The 6,409-nt window shown below is 45.5% G+C and overlaps 1 pseudogene; it reads right to left on the bottom strand.

Moving 5' to 3' along the window:
- Positions 1 to 5,275: 5,275 nt before the first annotated feature.
- Positions 5,276 to 5,934, bottom strand: LOC102871356 (annotated as a pseudogene).
- Positions 5,935 to 6,409: the final 475 nt, after the last annotated feature.

Raw genomic sequence — 6,409 nt, 5'->3', positions numbered from 1 at the left:
TCCATCCTGGGTGAGGGAATCCATTCGTTCAGGCTGTGGAAGCCTCATGGAGCTGCAGCGGCTGTTTGGTCGCAGCGGTGCTCTGATGGGGGTGGGGGGTGTTGGGAGCCACAAGACTCACTCATTTCTCCTTGGGAATCCTTGAATTCCTGTTGTTGAGCCTCAATCTTCAGTGAGGGCCAGTCATCAACTGTTTAAGTGTTCAATTATCAATAAGCTGAAGTCTGTGGAAGGCCATAATGGCCCTGCTTTAAGTGGTTTGCTGCTGCCGCAGCTCACCACGCTGTCTCTGCCTCCACCGCCATCTTGGATCTCCGTGTAATGCCTTTCAACTCAGGGGACTATCTCTGGGATTATAATCTGTAGTGACCCACGATACATTCACTGGGTAACTTTTGAAATGTAGGATCGCTTGTCTTGTTTTCCTTCATTAGGAAGCACCACTGAAACCTGTCTGTCCAGGATGAATCTGTTGGTATTGGAAATACTGGTGTAACGGGCTGGAGAAAAGAGGAAGATCCTAAACAAGATCGAGTGAGGGTTATTTTACAATGAGCTTCTCTTTAAAGATGATGATGGTGAAGGATAAAGCAAGGTTCAGGTGTGTGGCTCACAGGGACACTGTGAGTCGTCGTTGATATGAAGGCACCCAACCACAACCATGTTTCCAGCAAGATACTGATTATCAGGAGCCCTAATGGTGCAGTGGACACAGTGTGAGGCGGCCAACCTTTCATGACGGTTTCATGTGGCTCAAAGCAGAACTGTGCTCCCCTGGGGGTTTTGAGGATTGATTTTCCTGGAAGTAATTGCTGGGCCTTTCTTTTGAGGTTTCTCTGGGTAGCCTCCAAACCTTTGGTTAATTTTAAAGTTGTCCCATTTCCATTTGTAATACACAGTAAATCCTCATAAAAGGCAGTTACAGGACCTACAAAAAGAGGATAGCCATTGGAATGAACACATTGAGCCTTTGGTATGACCCACTTGTGGGGGATCCTTTGTGACTCCTCCATGTCTTTGAAGAAACAAGACTCAGCATCCCAACACACATGCTTCAGAAGTCAAATATAACTTAACAAATCATTACAAATAATGCAGATATTACAGAAGATTTGGTAAAGAAATGATACAGAGGATGACCTTGAAAACTACAAAGAAGAACCAAATTAGAACACCCCTTGGTCTACTTTGTTCTACTCATGAATCTCTCTTGGGTGACCAGTTGCCTCACTTCATTCCCAATCATTCCCAGACTCTCACAAGACCAAGGGAGATGTCAGGATGCTAGACACCAAAATGTTTTGACACCTCATAACAAACATTTGGAGACCTTCTCATTTAGTGTGGGCATGTTACTAAAAGGGACCAGCTCTGGAAGAAGAGCATCATGCTTGATATAGTAGAGTCAACAAAAAGGAGAAAAGAACATTGGTGTCCAATTTTCATACCAGCGTTTTTCACCATCATAAGAACATGTAAACAGCTAGATGTCCAGCCACAGTCAAATAGATTAAGAAATTATGGTACGTTTATACAATGGAATACTATGCAGCATGTAGGAGTAATGATTTTATACATTATTACCTAACTTGGGAGGTCTGGAGAGCATTATACTGAGTGAACTAACTCAATCCCACCAGGACAAATATTATATAAAATCATTATTATAGAAATTATGAGGATCCAAGGGGGAGGGGTAAATCATAGGGTTGTACAATTTGATGGGGAAGAGGGTGAGGAAAATTGGAAGATTCTGGTGTGAAAAACAATGCATTTTAATTTTGTAAATAAACTAGTATTAAAAAAAAGAGCAAAGACCCCTAGCAAGATGGACAGGCAACAGATTAAAGCAGCAACACTTATGAGGATGGCACAGGATTGAGTAGTGTTTTGTTCTTTTGCATGTAGGATCATTGTGAGTCAGAAGTGACTTGACAGCGCCTAAAACCAACAACAACAGGCACTGGGAATGGAAATAGTTGCAATCTGTAATTCATCCATATATCCCAGTCTACCAGTGTTCAAGGAAGCTTCTTTTCTATTTATAAATCAAGCTGTGGCAAGTCCATTGTCCCCCTGTGGAGTCAGAGTAGACAAAAAGGGACACTTTTTTCCACTCTTCACTGATTGCCTTCCTCTTTATCAAACACCCCTCACTGCTCCCCTCTTTCCAAGGAACCCTTTCCCTAAGGCTACCTCCTGGGATAGGTCTAAAATTCCAGTTACTTTAATATGTAGTGCAATTTAGTCTCCTCTTTGTCTCCTCCTCCTGCATCCAGAGCAGCCCTGGGGCCTCTCTTTGCATAATTAAAAGATCCATTAAGGTGTTTTCCCAAACAGTGGCGCAGGTCTGTCTTCAGAGGAATTCTATCATCCTTTTAGGGAAAGCATCTCCTACTGCAGCCAGTTTTAGATTAACATTTCTACACCTGCCAAATACAAACAGACACGTGCACACACGCACACGTGTGCATGCACACACACATGGAAAAAGAGAGAGAGAGAGAGAAAGAAAGAAAATGTGTGAGTGAGGGGTTAGGACATCATCTTCCTATAGTCATTGTACCAGAAAACACCACAGACATGAAAAACGCCAAAACAATAACAATAAAACCCAGCCCCACCCCACAAACAAGCAGACAGACTCACTGCTGTCAATTGACTTGACTCCGACTCACAGTGACCTATTGTGTGTTATACGATCATCCCCATTCATTATGTTTTATAAAATTAATTGTTATTGAACTCTGCCCACCATTACCCTGTCTTTCCAGGTGCCCCCAGATCTTTCCCATTTTCTTTACCCTCCTCTCCCTTCATCCATTAAATTGAGCTACCCTGATTTCCCCTCTGTGTTAACCTTCAGTTAGCAGGCCAATGCTTACCCTACTACACCACCAGGGTGCTCCACTGTAAACGTACAGCTGAAATGAAATCACCATCTGAACCTCCCGGAGTGATATGTGGGGATTCAGAGCTGCCCAGAAGGTGCATCCTTGGAACATAGTGGGCCAGCACCTTCTTTCTGTGTCTTCACATTGAGAGGGAGCATGGTATCAGGTAACAGTATATCTCATGATTGGAAAAGAGCTGCAAGATTCTTGCGTTTCCTGCTTCCCACTCCTGCTTTCATCTTCTTACTTAAATATCCTTAAGTGTGGGGGCGAAGACACCCTTCTCTTCCACTCTGTATGTGTCCTGCCATTTCTTTCTACTCTGACCCTCCTGCTTCCTGTGATTCTGTGGCTTGTAAGCTCCCTTTTGGCCTTGAACCAGGTGATTGTGGAGAATGACCCTGTCCTGGGTACGAACCTCTCTGGTTTGTGCAACTTCTCCAGGTTCCTTAGAGCACTGTTCTCAGAGCTGCCACCTCATTAGAGCACCTGGGCGCCAACTACCGGATGCTCCATGTTACTGTAGGAGCACAGCTCTGGTTCCAAAACTTAAAGGAGACAGAGAGATTTTGGACCTTTGTGAATGAAGTAGGAGACGTTTATTATATTTTGGGACAATGAAATGATTAGGTCTTGAGCAGCTCCCTTTGCTGACCCCATCCATGTGGAGTGATCATGGCCCTAAGGTGGTCCTAAAGTGTGCTGGGATCACAGCCTCATGCTGGCACCTGGTGGTCTCAGGGTCCTGAGTTCACTCCTTGAGATTCAGTTCTGCTAAACTCCATAGAATGCAAAAGCATCCAGTTTCTCCTTTGTGCTGCCTGCTCTTTTAGAAGCCTCTTCTCTCCCAAGAAGCCTCTTCAGGCTGCTTGAGCCTGAGCAGGGCGCAAGTGGAGATGCTGTTAGTATCGTCTGTGAGAGAGTGTGGGTATTGAGTGATGTCTGGCAGGAGCCACACTCTACACTCTAACTTGCCTGAAAACACTGGAAAGCTGAAGATACTGGTGTTAAACTTTAGAACAGACCCATCCAGAGTCCAGCTTTTATGAGGAAATGAGTCATTTGTAACCACCAGTTGCTTCATGGAGGAAAGCTGAGACAGTCGGCTCCTATTTATCGTGTCAGAACCCAATGGCGGGTTGCCATGAGTTGGATTAACTTGACGGCTATGAGTGGAAGGTCCAGTGTAAGCCCCCAAGCACACTCTGAGGAGGTTGTAACCAATATTTCAGGACCACTTGTCCCCAGCACTGCTTTTGGGCAGCAGGACAAAAGCAGGTGCTGGAGGCTTGGAGAAGGGGGCTTGGGGAAGTGTAGTTATCTAGCATGGGCCAGTAAGCCTTCCCTTCTTCCACACCAATGGGCTTAATTTTAACTAAAAAAGCAACAAGTTGGGGTGAGGAATGTGGTAGTGGGGAGCTTTGTGTCTTCCTCACTTTGACTGCAGCACAGCACGGTGGTCAACCACAGGGGACAACATTATGGCATGTTTTTCTTTTGTTTAGAAATTGGTTGTAGGGTTATGATTATGCCTCTTAAGCACATAAACTGTGCTCACTCTGACAAGAAAGACCGCGGAGACAGTATTATGTGCTAAAAGAAATAAGAAAATTCCCAGATGATGTTGCCTTCTTTACAGACCCGTGTGCCTGATACATTGAAGACCTTCATTTTCCACATAATGTGTAGATGTAGTAGTAATAGTTCCCTGTTTTAACAGAGGAATCCAACCTTTCATTCCTTTTAAAGTGGATGTTCACAGTAGGCTTTTTTCCTAGGCTCAAAGCTGAGTACTCTGTCATTTTATAATCATTTAGGCAAATCCTCTGACAATCATGCCAACAAATTACCTCAGACACCCACTGTCGCACCTACCATCCATATTTACTGCTTGTCTATCCTCCTTTCACTCTTTGCTCTGCTTTTATTACTGGTATCTCTGCTTGTGCTTTAAAGGAAAAAGCAGTTCCAGATTATGGCAAACTCAATAGCCCTGCTCGATAGCCTGGCTCCTGTTGAAGGGGGAATGGAGAGGCAAGCAGGCAGGGCCACCCTGGGTTGAGATCAGGCACCACCAGTTTGTGCTTAAAAAATACACTCTTGGACACACTCCCAGCAGAGAAGTCTTCACTGGCTTGCAGAAGAGGGCTATTTCACAAATACCTTTATGTGTGAATTTCTACCGTGGCTCTTAATGGTAAGGAGTTGTGCTGCTACCCCAAAGGCACGCAGTTCGAATACACCAGCCACTCTGTAGGAGACATATGGGAGATGAATGGGCAGTCTCCTCCAGTGTGATTTACTGTCCTGAAAACTCTCCGCAGGGTCAGTTATGAGTCCGTTTTGACCTGATGGTATACAACAACAACGACGACAGCATCTCAGGCCAAAAATACAGCCCTGTAGTGCTTCAGCATACAATAATTGCTGAAATACTCATTGTCGTGCTGTCTACTCACATGGGAGGGTTCTCACACTCTGACCTCACACAAAAGGTAGGGATACGAGTGTCACAGGAGACACACTTGCTCATTCAGCACCCATCTGAGAAGGGGATTCAACCTCAAGAATGACTTCTGTGACCACCTCCCAGATTGTCTCAGGAGAGGTGGCCTCACTGTATGAGAGCTCAGGGCTAGAGTTCATAGGTCACTCAAGACTGCTTTCCACAGCTGGTGGCACTAAGGTGGTTTACATTTCTGGACTGTGTGGAGGCGCAACCTTGTTCTGCTGAAGAGGGGGCTGTTGCTGTAAAGTGACTCGGACTTTCTGAGGTGGAGGTTTTTCCTGGAATAGGGAAGGCTGCTCAGCATGGCTGCTTGGTTCTGAGCCGGGGGTGGAGGCATTTGTTATAATGGAGGAGACTAGTCTGGGAGGAAGCTGCAGTCCAGGAGGAGGCTAGATTCTGGGTGGAGTCAGTTACAAAACTGACTGGGTGAGACCATCTGTGCTCACTGACCAGGCTGGGTGGTAGCTGTACTGGTTGGCCTAGCGAGAGCCTCTGTGAGGTGCCCACTATGGCTGAAACAGCAGTAGCCATCCCTCCTTGAGTGAGTCACGCTAACAGAAGGAGGCAACTCTTGTTTGGTAATAATGAACTTGGTGAGACTTGGATGGCCAAGTCCCTGAAGATGCCTGGTTTGGGACACGTGAGGAGAAAGTTAACAATGGCAGGAGATAGAATAGGGGCTGCTCATTGAGGAAGGTGCTGGAGATGCTGGATGACCGGTGGGTGGAGAAGGTGTCTGTGCTGGGGTCACTGGCTCCAGTTCTGCTGTCTCCACTGTAGCCTGATACTCAGTTGCTTTACAAATGGCCAAAACCTTCATATACACTTGCTCTTTGGGACTCCCATGTAGAGGCCACAGTTTTTGAACCTGTCTAAAGTCCCCTTGATGGCAGCCTTTGCATAAAAAAAAAGAAAAAGAAAACGTGTGGTTTTTAAGATTCATTAGAATTTTTCTTTCTTCCCTTCTTTGGGGACTTCTGCTTTCCCCATGACCATTTTCTAGCAA

The sequence above is a fragment of the Elephantulus edwardii genome, unplaced genomic scaffold, assembly GCF_000299155.1.
Source record: "Elephantulus edwardii isolate Elephantulus edwardi_28Jun2011 unplaced genomic scaffold, EleEdw1.0 scaffold00066, whole genome shotgun sequence".
NCBI lineage: Eukaryota > Metazoa > Chordata > Mammalia > Macroscelidea > Macroscelididae > Elephantulus > Elephantulus edwardii.
The sequence above is the reverse complement of the archived record's forward strand: the minus strand, read 5'-3'. Positions and strand labels throughout refer to the sequence as shown.